The 17,214-nt window shown below is 45.4% G+C and overlaps 1 long non-coding RNA gene across 1 annotated transcript; it reads right to left on the bottom strand.

Annotated features, from left to right (window-relative positions):
• Positions 1-5,251: 5,251 nt before the first annotated feature.
• LOC142819368 (uncharacterized) lies at positions 5,252-17,202 on the bottom strand. The gene is made up of 3 exons (XR_012897247.1): positions 17,065-17,202; positions 7,495-8,918; positions 5,252-6,297 (listed from the first exon to the last, which is right to left on the bottom strand). It is a non-coding gene; the product is annotated as an uncharacterized LOC142819368 (long non-coding RNA).
• Between the last annotated feature and the right edge of the window lie 12 nt (positions 17,203-17,214).

The following is a 17,214-nucleotide window of genomic DNA, read 5'->3' as shown; positions in this document are numbered from 1 at the left end:
TATTGCTACAAAGATGATGTATGATTGCAAATAAGAGGGAAAGTGACCTGTGCTACAGTGAATGGGGAGTAGATGGTCCGTGAGGAAATTGTTCTAAGTTGTGGCACTCACTATGAAAATTATGACCCTCTGCCCTACACAGCAAGAATGGGAGACATTGTAATGCAGGAGCTTCCCTTCTCACTGCTTTTATTAAACTTGCATCTTCTTTATGAGACAGTGAGGTTGCTCCATTTCTTATCTCAGATGGTACTCGCTACACCTGATGGTTGTTTGCTATGCACTAGAACACAGACATGTTCACAGAAGTTGCTGTTACAGCTAATACTTCTATCCAGCTGCAGTTTCCCTGATTCAGAAATATTTAAATGGTGTCAGGCAGTCCACATGGGGCTCTGCCACTTCCAGATATGGATAGTGTCTTTCTCTTGTGTATGAAATTTACAGTTTTATCCAGGATGTATTGACCAGTGTCACTATGGCTCTTTTGGTTCTTCAGCACTCGCACTGATTTCGCTCACAGGAGCAGATTTCTGACTTCATCACTGAGTTGATGTCTTTACAAAGCTGGATGTTCTTGCATCCTCAGCAGAGTTGCATAATTGTTAGTTTTGCAGAGAATTAAAGGCCTGATTCAGCTCTCATTACAAGCAATAGGAGGGTGTTTCATTAGCTTTAATGGCAATAGATCAGGCTCCTAGTAAAGGGCTGGAAAACAAGATATTTACCTGGATTCATCTGAAGATTTTGATACGTGGTTCCTGATTTCGTTTTAGTGCTTTATAGTAACTGCTGTACTTCCAGCACTGAGTGTTGATAAGTAGACTTTTGAGAAAAATGGTTGAAGGAACTGACTAGTGTAAGCAAGGTCTTCTAGAATTAGGGAGGTGAAAGGTTAACCAGTTAATCGGTAAAGCATCACCATAACAGGTGCTGCTTACCGCTTCTGGTAACTAGTGGGGGCTGGAACAGCTCCCTGCTTGCCGTGGGCAGAGGGCTGCTTCTGCCCCGCATGGGGCTTGCCACAGGCAGAGATTGCATCAGTATCCTGGCTGGAGTAGCCTCTGTCCACAGCAGGCCTAGGTGCCCAGTTGTTAGGGGCTGTTCCAGCAGGGGCTAGGAGCTGGGAGCTGGCAGAAACCCCATCCCTGTATGGCTGCTGGTAGCTGGCAGAGCCAACCCCAGTCCCAGCTCACACGTGGGGCTGCAAGCCAGCAGCCAACCCCGAGGTGGGGCGGGGAGCAGAAGACCCATGGGTTGGGGGCTGCGCCAGCCAGGCTTAATTGATTAACTGGGATTTTACATCCCTATCCAAAATGGAGTGTTATTATCCACATTAGGGGTATGTCTAGACTACATGACTCCGTCGATGGAGCCATGTAAACTAGTTTACCCGGCATAGTCAATGAAACGGGGATTTAAATAATCCCCAATTCATTCAAATAAACATGGCTGCCGCGCTGTGCCGACGATCAGCTGATCCAACATAGCACAGCAGTGTAAACGTAAATCTGTCGGCTGGGGAAGCCTTTGCCAACCGATCCCTTATGCCTCGTGAAACGAGGTTTACAGGATTGGTCGGCAAAGGCTTCCCCAGCTGACAGATCCGCGTCTAGACTGCTGCGCTGTGCCAGATCAGCTGATCATTGGCACAGCATGGCGGCCATGTTTATTTTAATGAAGCGGGGATTATTTAAATCCCTGCTTCATTGACTATGCCGGGTAAACTAGTTTACATGGCTCTGTCGATGGAGCCATGTAGTCTAGACATACCCCAGGAGTTATTCTAGCATAGCTCTAGTAAAATAACATACTCTCTTACAACTGAACAGTTTCCATGTGTGGACAAACCTTGAGATTATTCATAGGATGAGTAACACCTAGTTCTCCTCTGTTCCCTTCAATTATGCTCTCTCTGACAGGGAGGGCTTTTACAGTCCAACTATATAAACTATCATTATTGCCGGAGAAGATCTGGTGTTAGATTAATTTCATGGCTAAATTAATCAGAAGGCTGAAATGTTGAATTTAAACAGGTGGATACTAGAATGTTAGAAATTTGTAAAATATTCTGAAATAAAAAGGAAGCTCTAGACTTGTATAAACTGTTGTGCTACTCACATAATTTTGTTTAAAATATATTAGCTAATTTAGTCCTTAAGAAAGAGAGGAACCAGAAGCAGTGGATTAAACCATAGTAAGTCCTTATGTGTATTTTCACATCCAGAGACTCAAACAACTCGCTTTCTCATGGAAAAATTAGGAGAAAACACTGAGTTCTATACGAGTGAGAATTGGGAATATTTAATTTCCAGGATTTTGGTTATAGCCAAATCCTGAAGCTCTTGTTCATCTTTTACTCAGAAAAACTCCCATTGATTTCTGAATAAGGGTTGAGTAAAACCTCAGAATTTGGTCCCTGGCCCTAGAGCATAGCCATGAAGAAGAAAAGAACATCATATGTGTATTCCATCCCTTCCTCCCCAACACTCCCTCTCTGTTACAGAGGGGCAGCTGTTTTCTTGGGACTCATGAAAGACTTCCCTTGTTAAGGAGAGAGACAGAGAGAGAACAAATCGGTTGATATTTGCACTCTGTGGAGGCGTATTCTCGTTTCTAATAGGGATGTAAAATCCTGTTTAATCAGTTAACTGATTAAACCTTAGGTTTAACCGGTTAATCAATTAAGTGGAATGGGAGGAGAGGGTGTCGTTCCAGCCTGGCTGAAGCAGCCCCTAGTTCATGTGGCTGCCGCCACCCCCTTTAGTCTCCTGCACAGTAGGGATGTTAAATATCAATTAATTGAATAGTCGAGTAACCTCATGAATTCTTATGGGTTAGTCCACTATTCTATAGTCCCTGATGGTGAGGCTGGCAGCCAGTGCGCTTTGGCCTCACTCCCGAGAAGACCCCTGCCACTCTGCGCTGCTGCCTCTGTATCAGAGACAGCGGCGTGGGGTACCAGATGGGAGCTCGTCTGTGAGGGGAGCCAGTTTAAAAACTAGCTTTCCTTGTGGACCAGCTCCCTATCACCCTGTGCTGCTGCCTCTGATACAGAGGTAGCAGAGCGGGGTGGCAGCAGCCCTGTCTAGGGACTGATCTGAGCTCTTGAACCCAGTGTGAGCCAGAACTGAGGTGGACTGCCTGCCCACCCAGCTCCTAATATGCTATAAATGCAGAGCCACAGCAGGGGTAGGTCCCGGACCCATCACAAGCCAGGACTAAGCCAGGTTGCTGGCTAGCTTGCTAAAAAAATTACTGGGAAGTGGGGGGCAGGGGAAATGCATGTAGTCTATAGCATTAACCACTAAGCTTTTGCTTATTGGTTAATCAACTACACTTTTACATCCCTACTGCATGGGGCAGTCACCAGACCCTGGGCCCTTCCATGCAGGGTTGCTGTCAGCCCCCCAGTCTCAGCTGCCGCCTCTCCAGGCTCTGTACAGGACTGCTGGCTCCTCCCCCATCTTGTGGTGCGGTGGGCCTGCGGACTGGAGCAGCCCTCCACCCGTGGTTAGTCACTGGCAGGGGACTGCTCCCAGGTGCCAGTTAACTGTTACCTGGTAAGCATCACCCAGTAAGAGTAATGCTTATTGGGTAACAAGTTAACCGGTTACCCATTCACATCCCTAGTTTCTACCAAAGAAATGTCAGATTAAAATAAACACACAGCATCACTCAGTGAGGAGCAATCACTTTATTTGTAACTCTTTAGTTTCAATCCAACACCATTTAAATGTTTTTGATGCGCCAATAGCAGGAATAAAAAGGGAAAATAATTTAATATATGACAAAGATTTGACATGTACAATGTTATGCCATACAATACTTCATACTTATGATTCTTTTTAATCTTAGGATGTCAAAGCACTTTACAAACTCTAAAACGCCCTTTTGAGGAAAGTATTAAACTACTTTATTGATGGGTAAACTAAGTCACAGAATAGGTGAATATCCACACTAGATCTGGGACAGAACACAGGTATCCTGAGTCTTAATCTTCAAATTTGAAGATTAAATATGATGCTTATTTACATATCACCAACAATAATTTTTCTTCCATTGGAACTTAATGAAGTTCTGTTACTGGTATGTGACAACTATTTCATGGTTGTTTTTACATATGTACGTACTGTGATAGTGTCAAGAAGCACCAGTGATGGATCAAACCCCATTTTGCTAGGTGCTGTCCAAACACAATTGGTCCATACCGCAAAGAGCTTACAGTCAGATTGCTTTAGCTGGGACAGCTCGGCAAAGCTAACAGAAGTAAGCATTAGCTGATAGGATTTTACATGTCTGACCTGCCTCTGTGTATATTCTGTGAAGTGTTATTTTAGGATAGTCACTTTATGAAAAGATCTTCCATCCTCTTGCAAATAAAAGCATTGCAAACCCTCCCTGGACTATATACCTTTAAATCACGTGTTTCTTGGTTTTGCACTGATATGACTGGAAAATATCTTCCTTCTGGATTGAAGAGGTAAAACAGAGGTTGAAGACATTTTTCCCATTCGAATTGTACATCTATTATCAAATTTGCCACTTCTGGGATTTTCTTTTTGACAGCTGTGTTTTTTTTAGTGCTCAGGGACTTCAAGCTTGCCAGAATTTTCCCTACTTTCAGATAGCTCTCTTCTACTCCTTCATTTGAATGTGTTGAATTCAACATTTTGAAAAACACAGGAATATTGCTATTCATAAGATGCCTAAGGGAAGATTCTTTTGGAAGGGATCAATACAATGCATGAGGAAAGGAAGGAAGGAAGGAAGGAAGGAAGGAAGTGGGTTCATATCTGAAGAGAAAGTTTCTGGACTAGGAAGTCACTGACATGCATTCAGCACCCAGCATGATTCTCTTCAAGGACCTTTACTGAGATCCAGAGAACCCAATGATTTACAGAAAGGGTATGTTTAGACTACATGGCTCTGTCGACGGAGCCATGTAAACTAGTTTACCCAGCACAGTCAACCAAGCGGGGATTTAAGAAATCCCTGCTTCATTAAAATAAACATAGCTGCTGCGCTGTGCTGACGATCAGCTGATCCAGTACAGCGTGGCAGTCTAGACGCGGATCTGTCGGCTGGGGAAGCCTTTGCTTTCACAAGGTATAAGGGATCAGTTGGCAAAGGCTTCCCCAGCCGACAGATCCGTGTCTAGACTGCCGCGTTGTGCCAGATCAGCTGATCGTCGGCACAGCACGGCGGCCATGTTTATTTTAATGAAGCGGGGATTATTTAAATCCCCGCTTCATTGACTATGCCGGGTAAACTAGTTTACATGGCTCTGTCGACGGAGCCATGTAGTCTAGACATACCCAAAGATATTTGCATGATGTATTGCCCTATGGAAGTGAAGTTATAACTCTAGTCCTGGTTAATAATACTAGTATTATAATTAATAATTAATAGATATTTAATAAAATAGTAATATAACAATTAATAATAAAGAAAACTACCAGACTGCCACTGAAATATCAAAGTGCTACCAGACCATTTTTTTTTGTAACAGACTAACTCGGCTACCCCCTGAAGCTCCTAAACAAATGCTAATCTCTCTGTCTATATATATATAAAAAATTCCTGTGGGATGACAGAGTGACGTCATCATGTTACTCTACGTTGCCATGCCCCCAACTCCAAGCCCAGAACATGCCTCCCTTCCCAAAATGGCCTCTCACCATGGTACCAGTGACACCAGCATGCTTCCCCACTGACCAGCCTTTTCACCTGCAGCCCTACCGGCTGCAGTCTTTCTGCGTACCTTCAGCCCGCTCACTGACACCCCACACCCTCAGCCTGCTCAAATACTGCCCTTCCAGTGCCACCCTGGCCTCTCGCTATGCTACCAGCCCTGCTGGCAGGATTCTTTCCTAACTGGTCTCTGTGAAATGGTGGGATTGTGGCTCTGTCCCAGTGCGCTCCCTGAAGAAGTGTCCGCCTGCCTCTGGACCCTATCTGCAGTCTTCCCGGCCCATGGGCCTGCTGCCCAGCTTCCTTCTGTGTGGTCCAGGCCCAGCCACAGTGCTTTGAGGCCATGCTGCAGGTCTCCCCCTGAGCGAGTGGCTTTGGCATGTGCTGGTGACCTGGGTCTCAGGCACACTCTCCCAGGCCTGTTGTTAGCTGGGCACGTCTTGCACCCTGGCCACTTCCCCAGTTGTCTGGTGCAGCTGCTCTGCGCTCTGGGCTTGCCACGGAAAAGCTGCCCAGTGGGTCCATTTGGAAAGGCTGGACTGGGAGCGGGCTGTGGCTCCTGCTGCGGTGGCCGGGGCTGTGCTGTCTGACCCAGTGGTACTCCTAGGAGAGAGGTGCGCGCAGCTTGACAAATTAGTGGGAGAGGGCAGGATGAGTGTAAAGAGGGAGAAAGGGGGATAGGGTGTACGTGGGGATGGGTGGTGCAGTAAGGGGGGAGGTGGAGGTCAGAGGGATCTAGGAATGGAGGCAGAGGGATGGGTAGTGTGGGGGTGTAGAGGGGGAGGAGTTAGGGAAGGATGGGGGTGTAGGAATGGAGGAAAAAGATGGGGGGTAGGGATAGGCAGCGTGGGTGGGGAGGAGAAGGGGTTAGGGAGAATGCTGGGTGTGGGAATGGAGGCAGGAGGATCAAATTGAAGTAAAGCTTGCAATTTCCCTGTATTTCCCTCTTTATAAACATGTATGAAAAGAGGGTGTCATTTACTCACTATGGAACTCAGTAAATACTGGCTTTATGGAACTGATTTTACACGGATGTCATGTCTTCATTGCAGAAAGTCTGCCTTTTCTCTTTCTCTCTCTGTATATATCTATATCTATCTATCTATAAATTCTGGCAGGATGCCAGAGTGATGTCGTCATGTCATTCTGTGATCCGCCTGCCTCCTCCCTCCCTGCTCCCAGGTGCTTTGAGGGCAGCCAGGGCTGCCATACACTGGCCTCAGCCCTCCCTGGTGGTCGAGAGGGGGAGAGAGCTGGGGCTGGTTCAGCCTCAGTCCTGTCCGCCAGACAGGGGAGAGCCAGGCCTGGCCCTGCTTGGTAGCCAGTGGGGGAGCTGGAGCTGCCTACCCCCAGAGAGAGGGGAGCTGGTGAGCTGGCACAGCCCCCTGGTATAATTAATTATTAAGCCCCACTATCCTCATTAACACAGCTTTAACACCCAGATCTTTGGAAATGGTGTTATACAAAGAGATACTCTGAATTTATTCCTTTATAAATCATCTCCTGCCTCTTCCCAGTACTGGAATCAGTTCTTGTAGGCTCTGCCAACATGAGGAAGTTTGGTTTTTGGCCTCAATGCAGATGCACTGGTGCTATCAATGGTGTAAGCTATCAATGGTATAAGCAGGACTTGGGTAGGGTAGACTGCAGCAAGATAAAAATGCTTGTACATTACAGTTTATATTCATTAGTAGTATAGATAGCGAAAGTTTGAATTCTCAAAGTGAAAATGAGGAAAAAAGTGAAAGCAGGGATGAAATGTGTCACATTCTTTTAACATTAAAATGTTTCCAGACTTACCTTTATTTTGAGTGGCAAGACCAGTCTACATATCTTTCTTCTTGGGTTTTACCTCCAGACTTTATTCAGTTCACTCTCCAAATGCATCATCCATCTATAGGCTTCTACTATTTAAAAATGTTTATGCAGGCCTCAATTTCTCCAGTTGTCACAGGCTGAGCAAAGTTAGCTTGGGCTCAGTACTTGCATGGGAGTCCTACAAAAATGTGCATAAATGGTAGTGTTGGTCATTCAGTATCTGTTTCTTTTAAGTACTGGGCCAGAGTCTCCGCATGGTACTAAGCTGCCAGTTTTCAGATAGAACAGAAAACTATTTCTGATCATTAGAAATCACTTGGCATATATGAATACCATAGCTGGAGTCAACATACTCCGAGTTGTTGTGGGAGAAATTCAACTTTCTTTACACTTCTCATTCCAGTGGAGTACCAGAGTCAAAGAGAGAGTGATTGGTGGTCAATTTAGTAGTCTATTTCAATGGTTTCCAACCTGTGGTCCACGGACACACACTGAAGCTAATGAAGTCAGGGTGAAAGTGAGTCACTCACAGCATTTGGTGTGAAAATATAAATATCCAGAGAGAGGAAATTATCTTTGTAATGAGTTAACCAGTTAAGATCCTTCTTCAATCTTAAGTTGATAGTGTTGAATTTGTAAATGAATTCCAGGTCAGCTGTCTCACTGGTTTTTGAAATTCTTTTGTAGAAGGATCTGGAGGACAGTGTGGATGAGGAAGAGAAGGATAATGGTCAGCAAGTGAATGGAGCACCTGATTTCACTGACAGCCAGGAACTTTTTATAACTTTGGAGACAATCCCTTCCTCCCAGGATGTCTTGCTGTCAGGCCCTAATGATGAGGGGGGGGACATCATTTTTTTATCATGCTACAAGTGGGTTAAGGCAATTGGGTATGATTTTTGGCAGCCACACTACCTGCACAGTGAAGGCTCCCCAGAACAGTCTGTAAATCCATCTGGAGATGGAGCAAGAATCCTCCCTGCACATCTTCATAAAGCTCTCATTGAGGTACTCTTTCATCCTTCCACAAGGTGTCTGGGGAGACCTGCCTTATTCCGTCTTCCATGGTAGGACACCTTTCCATGCCAAGCCAGCAGTAAGTGATCTGGTCTCACTGCAGCATAAAACATTGCAGCATAAGGTCCATGTTTCTAGCCATATGGAGTCAGTATCTGCTCCCTATAATTCTGTGTAATTTGGAGAAGACTGATATTGTGCATGGCAATATGAATGAAGCAGGGAAAACTACATAACTGATACCACAGCAGTACATCTCTATTGCTCATCCACAGCAAAGCATGGCTTGAGCTACAGCCTGCTCCCCTCCCATAGGCTCTGTCAGTGTCCGGGTGAGCCCCTGCCCTGCTGCCACACCTGGACCACCTCCCTTTCCTGCTGGTAGGCTCCTACAGGAATGGAAGCACAAAACAGAGAAAACATGGGTCAGGAAGTAAAAAGCCACTTTTGTTGTTATCTATCAGCAGTTTATTAATATGAGACCAGATGTAAATCCTCCCTTCTCAAATACCCTTAATTCCACCCCAGTTTCAGTTCAGTATTAACATCTCAAAACAGAGAAAATTATGTGTGTTTCTGATGTTGCCATTTGTAGTTTCACAATGTGGTTACTTTGTTCACAGTTGATACATTGAAATTCTCAAGCAGATCAGATATACTGGATTTAAACATCCTAAGAACAAAAATATCCCTCTAAAAAGGACACATCTTCTCTTTATGCTGTTTGGTCACTCTTCATATTTATAGAAGTGCAGCAAATAACTAGGGAATGCATATTACTGTTATACTAACTTTGCACAGTACTTACTGAAAATATTGCTGTTTTGAGAATTTTTATCTTGTTTCACATTATTTTAAGTCCCAATTTTATCATCTTACTTACTAATTTAGGAGACAGATATTTTATTTCAAATTGTATTCTGTCAATTAATGTTTTTACAGTACTTTGAACATATGCAGTGCAGTAAATGCTAGCATTTATTTTGGCAGGGAAGTTGTCTTAATCTATTGTTGTAAATTATTTGATACTCTATATTTATTAATAAACTAATATTTTATTTGGAAATCATGCTGATTAAAGAGTTTGGAATGACTACAGCAGACTCTATTTTAAATTATAAACATTTGGCTTAAACACTGCTAAGAATATTTCTGAAATACTCATTTTCAATCAAGTTCAAATGTTCAGTGAAGTTGCCCAGCATACAGTAAACTCTGAGATTCAGAAGCACTCTACTTTCTATTTACCATATTTTTTAAAAAGAAAACTGTAAGCAACACCCACTTTGCATATTTTAGAGGAGTGGCTGAGTTTGTATAGGGAAATGTATTTATTTTTATCTCAGTCATTGGGAGACAGTCACAATTCCCATAAACATCTTCAAGTAGCAGAATCTGCTGATGTCCCAAGGAATAAGAAAGTGTGACTCTAGGATTTCAGCAATAATAGGAGCAGAGCACTGTTTTATAAGACAGCAGTCTGGGTCCTGAATGAATTCACTATGAGATGGAACACTAAGTATTTTCTCCAGACCAGGGACTGGAGTCCTGCTGTGAGAAAAACAGTGCATTGCTCTCATTATTCCTCTTGTGCTGCAAGTCTTTTATAATTGCTTCACAAATGAATGTTTAAAACATCAAGAGCCAACAGAAAGAGCAGAAAAGGGAATGTGGGGAGGAAAGTATTGCTAAGATCATAGTTAAAACCAGCCTGCTAAAATCTAAAGAGAAGTTCTGCAGCCTGAATTTTGTAAGGTTTTAGAAGTGTTGAACTTGTGAGAAACTAAGGGTGAAGAATGCTTTCATGATATTAGCCCGTTGCCATCTATGTGCAGATCCTTGAACTACAGAATAACTGGACTTGCTTTGTGAATTTGGGCAAGTTGGAGAATCTCTCTGTGCCTTACTTTCCTTATTTGTAAAATGGAAATCATATTCACCTTTGTAATAAAGCTAAAGGAGATCTCTATACTAATCCTAGGGGAATTCTGCAATTGTTGCATTTGGAAAGTTGCAGAATTCCTCCAGGACTGGCAGATGCAAAGGATTATTATACCCTTATAAGGTGCAGCATCTCTTTTCCACAAAAACTACTGGGGACACTGTGTACGTAAAAATACACATTTGGGTCCTTAGAGTTTTCCAGATAGTCATCTGCATCTGAAGACTCCAGGAGATGAAAAACTCCCCATTTTCCATAGTAGTTTGTTCCAATGGTTAATCATCCTCACAGTTAAAAAAGTGCACTTAATTTGCATTTGTCTAGCTTCAGCTTCCTGGTCATTGGTTCCTGTTATACCATTTTCAAATGGATTAAAGAGCCATTTAGCACCTGTTTCAGAGGGGTTAGTCTGTTTCAACGAAAACCACAAGGAGTCTTGTGGTACCTTAAAAACAAATTTTTGGGGCATGAGCTTTAATGCGCTAAAACTCACTTGTCAGATGCATGAAGTGGAAATTTTAATTTGGTAGGTATATATACATATGCAAAGATAGGTGGGCTACATTACTATGACTGGTTTGGCTTACACTGTCTATGTATGTGTAACATTTACATCTTTTGTAAAGATCTTGGGAGGAAAAGCACTACAAAGAGCTTGATGTTGATTTTGTAAAGATTTACTAGCTTCATGAAGGCATTACTAGGAGTTTCAGAGGAGATGGAGGGTAGAATGCACAGGATTGGGAAATGGGAAACATCATTTCTGCCACTGGTTTCTTTTGACTGTGCGCGAGTTACTTAATCTCTCTCTATTTCAATTTCTGTACCTGTAAAATGAGTATAATATTTCTTTCTATCTCACATCTGTGTTGGAAGGCTTACTTTGCTATTATTTCTCAAATGAAAAATGCTAGAAAAGGATGAAGCATTATTATAAAGTATCATTATCTGATGATAGTTTCTTGTGAAATTGCCAAAGTACAGGCAGCCCCCGACTTACGCGGATCCGACTTATGTCGGATCCGCACTTACGAGCGGGGCTCTCTCGCCCTGGAGCTCGCAGGCAGCGGTCAGCCACCTCAACCTCCGGGGCGAGAAAAGCTGCTCCCAGTGCCCCTGGTCTGCTGGGGACCGTCTCCAGCAGACCAGGGGCACCGCGAGCAAAGCCGCAGCAGCGGCAGGTTCCCCCGCTTCTGAGGCTTTGCTCAGAAGCGGGGGAACCCGCCGCTGCTGCGGCTTTGCTCGCGGTGCCCCTGGTCTGCTGGAGACGGTCCCCAGCAGACCAGGGGCACCGGGAGCAAAGCTGCAGCCGTGGTGGGTTCCCACGCTTCTGAGGCTTTGCTCTGGCAAAGCCTCAGAAGCGCGGGACCCCGCCGCGGCTGCGGCTTTGCTCCCGGTGCCCCTGGTCTGCTGGGGACCGTCTCCAGCAGACCAGGGGCACCGGGAGCAAAGCCGCAGCGGCGGCAGGTCCCACGCCAGAGCAAAGCCTCAGAGGCGAGGCACCCCGCCGCTGCGGCTTTGCTCCCCGTGTCCCTGGTCTGCTGGGGGGGGGGCGCACAGCTAGTGTGCCCCCCCCCCCCCCCCAGCAGACCAGGCTTTTGTTGTGGACCCTGGGGCAGAGCAACTGGGGCGCTGCTGGGTTGGTTCAGTAGCGCCGAGGAGCGGTGCTACTGGAGCAACCCAGCAGCACCCCAGCCGCTCTGCCCCAGGCGTCCCCAAGTCAGCCGTTGCTGAAACTGACCAACGCTGACTACAGGAAGCCCGAGGCAGAGTTGCTCTGCCCCGGGCTTCCTGGAATCAGCGGCTGATCAGTTTCAGCAGCAGCTGACTTGGGGTTCTTAAGTTGAATCTGTATGTAAGTCAGAACTGGTGGTCAGTTTCAGCAGCGGCTGAATCTGGACGCCAGTTCCGACTTACATACAGATTCAACTTAAGAACAAACCTACAGTCCCTATCTTGTACGTAACCCGGGGACTGCCTGTAATTCAAAAACTGAGCTATGGCATAACTGGATGCAAATCAGTTGATTTTAGTGGCATTATGTCCATTCTGAAGCTATGCCTGCACTCGTGACATGTCTACATATACAGCACTGCAGCAGTGTAGCTCTAGTGCTGCTTTACTGGAATAGGAATATCAGTATACTATATTGGCAAAGCATTTCTAGCGTGGATTCAGCTATATCAGTATAGTAAAACCAAATGAAACAAACTGTAATGGTAAAAGTGCAGTTTTGCCAGCTTGTGTTGACACTAAGAGCTACAATCAGTAAACGCATGTCAGTCAGCGATCACACCTTCACATCATTGACCAACATGGCTATATTAACAGAAATCTGTAGTACAGTCATGGCTGTTTTCGTTCTCATATATTTTGATTTTTATGTGTGAGGCATATCAATCCCTGGAATAAGTGGCTACAACTCCATGAAAGTACATGGATTGATTTAGGTCTGTTTATGCCAGGACTGAATTTATCTAATTTCTGCACTACTAAGTTAAAAGACCTGTTATACACTTGAATACTGTACTGAAGCAGTTATACTTGACAAGCCCTAGTGTGGACACAGTTATACCAGTATAGCTTATTCTCCTTCTCATCTGGGAATAGTAATACCAGCATAAAATTGTTTCCACTTATATAAGGGCTTGTCTACATTACACACCAGATCAATGGGCAGCGTTCTTCCATTGACTCTGGGGGTATGTCTAGACTACATGCCTCTGCTGATAGAGGCATGTAAAATAGGCTACCCGACATAGTCAATGAAGCGGGGATTTAAATATCCTCGGCTTCATTAAATAAAAATGGCCACCGCGCTGTGCCGGCTCAGCTGATTGTCAGCACAGCGCATGAGTCAAGATGTGGATCAGTCGACAAGGGAAGCCTTTGTGAACTGCTCCTGTAAACCTCATTTCACGAGGCATAAGAGAGCGGTTGACAAAGGCTTTCTTTGTCGACTGATTCGCATCTTGACTCGCGCGCTGTGCCGACGATCAGCTGAGCCGGCACAGCGCGGCAGCCATTTTTATTTTAATGAAGCCGAGGATATTTAAATCCCCGCTTCATTGACTATGTCGGCAGAGGCATGTAGTCTAGACATACCCTGGTACTTCACCAGAATGAGAAGGGAAAGTGGAGTCGATGAGAGAGCATCTGCTGTCAACTTACCACAGTGAAGACACAGCAGTAAGTAGACCTATGTATGTTGACTTCAGCTTATGGGCACCTCTCAGCTGGTGCGCTCCAATATGGTGCTTTGGCAAGAAGCTGGCCAGCTGGGGGACTTGGCTGCAGTGGGAGAGGCAGGGCACTCCCAGTCTGGCTCCTGGCTTCCTGCAGGCTGCTGCACTCAGTACCAGGCAGCCAGGCAGCTTAGAGGGTTGGCTGGGGATGAGCTCCCCCCACCCCGAGACTGCTCCAGCCCACAATCCCTGCCCTCCTGCTGCCATTTTGGGGGACAGAGGGGTTGTAGCCGCACCTACCCGGTCACTGCTGCTTTTCCTGCTTCCTGTGACTAGGGAGTGGGGTGACTAGGGAGTGGGGGAAAGTACAGAGCATGCTGCTTTCATCCTCTGCCCCTCCCCAGACATCCAGGAGTGAAAGGAACACAACAGACTCTGCACTTTCCCCTTGCTCCCTAGTCGCAGGAAGCAGGAAAAGCAACACACACAAGAACACCCATACTGGGTCAGACCAAAAGTCCATCTAGCCATTGCCAGAGATGCACCAGAGGGAGTGAACAGAACAAGGAATCATAAAATGATCCCTTTCCAGTCATTCATTTCCAGCCTCTAACAGCGGCCAGGGACACTATTTCTACCCTTCCTGGCTAATAGCCATTAATGGACCTAACATCCATGAATTAATCTAGTTATTTTTTGAACCCTGTTAAAGTCCTGGTCTTCATAACATTCTCCAGCAAAGAGTTCCATAGGTTGACTGTGCACTGCATGAAGAAAAAAATCCTTTTGTTTGTTTTAAACTTGCTACCTATTAATTTCATTTGGTGACCCCTAATTTTTATGTTATGAGAACAAATAAATGACTTTTTCTTATTCATTTTTTCCACACCAATCATGATTTTATACATCTCTATCATATCCCCCTGAAGGTACGTCTACACTTGCTCCCTAGTTCGAATTAGGGATGCAGAGGTAGCCGACCGAAATTGCTAATGAAGCGGGTATTTATATATCCCACGCTTCATTAGCATAATCTCGCCTATGCGCTATTTCGCTCGCCAGCTAATTCGAACAAGGAAGTGCGCTCCAGGACACATTAGTTCGAATCAAACCCCTTGGTTCGAACTAACGTTACTCCTCAAAAAAATGGAGTAACATTTTTTGAGGAATAACGTTAGTTCAAACCAAGGGGTTTGATTCAAACTAACGTGTCCCAGTGCGCACTTCCTGGTTCGAATCAGCTGGCGAGCAGAATAGCGCACGGGCAAGATTATGCTAATGAAGCGTGGGATATTTAAATACCCGCTTCGTTAGCAATTTCGGTCCGCTACATTTGCATCCCTAGTTCAAACTAGGGAGCAAGTGTAGACATACCCTGAGTCTCCTCTTTTCTAAACTGAAAAGTCCCAGTCTTTTTAATCTCTTTTCATATGGCACCCACTCTAAACCCCAAGTAATTTTTGTTGCCCTTTTCTGAACCTTTTCTCTGCCAGTATGGTTTTTTTTTAGATGAGACAACCACATCTGTACACAGTATTCAAAATGTAGGTGTACCATAGTTTTATACAGAGGCAATAAGATATTCTCTGTCTTATTCTCTATCCCTTTTTTAATGATTCCTAACATTGTTTTCTTTTTTGACATGGACCTGGTATGTGTGGGTGCAGCTCCCCTCCCCCGAAATGGTGCCTCCCCTTCACTCAGCCCCCTGCCCACAGCCCCATCCTGAATCTTGCATCTCCATATCCCCCCACTTCGAGCTCCCCCACACTCCCAGTCCTCTTCCCTGACTCCCTACACCTCAAACCTGTGTCCTGAGCCCCTCCTTGTACCCCCAGCCCTTCCCTGAGCCCCCTCATACACTCCAATCCTGACTCAGCACTCCCCATGTCCCCTGCCCTAACTCTTGCACCGTCCACATCCCAACCCTCTCCTCTGAGCCCCCCACACTCCACCCCACACTTAAAATTTCTTACAGTTACTGTTGTATCACAGTCGCAACTAGATAAATTCATGAAGGTTAGGTCCATCACTACTTCTTAGCCAGAATGGGTAGGCTCTTTGTCAGAAGCTGGAGATGGATGACAGGAGAGGAATCACTTGATGGTTATCTGTTCTGTTCACTCCCTCTGAGGTATCTGGCATTGGCCACTGTCAGAAGACAGGATACTGGGCTAGATGAACCTTTGCTCTGACCAAGTATGGCCGTTCTTAATCCTCCCCACCCCAGGAAGGCTGGGTGTGATAGGACAGTATCTGTGAAAAATTTAAGTTACTTTCACCCCTGCTTCAGCTACAGTTGCGTAACTTAGATCCATGTCCCCAGGTACTGCAGACTATCCTGAGCAGTGTAACCTTTCTACTAATGAAACTATCTTATATGTTGTAAGGTTTACTTCTACTGGCATAGTTAGAATGGTACAACTTTCTGGTATAGGCCTCTCCTTAGAACAAGAAATGTCCAACTCTGGCAATTTAAACCAAGTGAGATTCCAAAGAACTAGAAGTGGAATTTAAATATCACTTTAAACACAGCACACATCATCAGAATGAGATTCATTACAAAAATTAAAATTAAGCTAAAATTCGGTGTTTGCCTTTGCCACATCCAGAATTGAACCCCCCCCCACATTCTTTGCTGAAATCTAGCTATATTGTGTACATTCATAAAAGCTATGTATTTAGACATGTTTTTAATCATTCATTCTAAAGCGGGGAGGGGACAGGGGACTTAAAACTAGAACTCTGGGCATATCTCCCAGTTCCATCAAGGTGTCCGTTGTGCTGAATTTGATGAGATACGGTAATTGCCTGTGGCTGTGAAGGAACGCTCAGAGAGGGATATTAAAGAATAAAAATGTCCAATGTTTATGTGCCTTTAGTTGCTGAATATCAGATTTCTCCTCAAACATGAAGCGAGTCTGGGCGGGAGTTTCCTTCTCTCAGTATCCTCAGTCCCTGACGAGGCAGGCTCATAGGACAGATTGTGGAGTTTTCCTTGGGGTCGGCTTTGGGGACACCTCCCTTCTGGGACTGCAGGGCTCCCCTCCAGGATTTGAGGAGCCACAGGATGACTTTGCCAGAATCAGGTTGCTGAGTTGCCAACCCTGGTCGCATTATCTTTGTTGCCTTGTTCAGCCTCCTCGCCTCCACCACCCCATCTTTATTCCTGGCACTCCCACCCCCAGCCTTGTTTGCTTCCCATGAATTGTCGGAACGCTCCTCTCCCCCCCCCCCGCTCTCTCTCTCTCTCTCTTTCTGGAGCCCGGGGTCTAAGCCGAGGTAAATACCCCCGAAACGGATAAGGCGAGGTTCATGCAACACGCCGTAAAGAGCCTCTGTGCCCTTAGCAAAGATGGCGGGTCGGGTTAGCGCCCCCACCTCAGACCTGAGGTTTTATGCCCTTACCCAAGGTGGCTGTCTGAAGCGCGGGCTCTTCTCTCGAAGTCCGCTGTCCTGGACGTTCCTTGCCCTTACCTAACGGAATTGTCGCTGTGCGCTGATGTCATTCTCCAGTGCCTTTCTGGTCTCCATGGCAACCTACCGGGCTGGTTTGGG

This window comes from Pelodiscus sinensis, chromosome 22 (assembly GCF_049634645.1).
Source record: "Pelodiscus sinensis isolate JC-2024 chromosome 22, ASM4963464v1, whole genome shotgun sequence".
Classification (NCBI taxonomy): Eukaryota; Metazoa; Chordata; order Testudines; family Trionychidae; genus Pelodiscus; species Pelodiscus sinensis.
The sequence above is the reverse complement of the archived record's forward strand: the minus strand, read 5'-3'. Positions and strand labels throughout refer to the sequence as shown.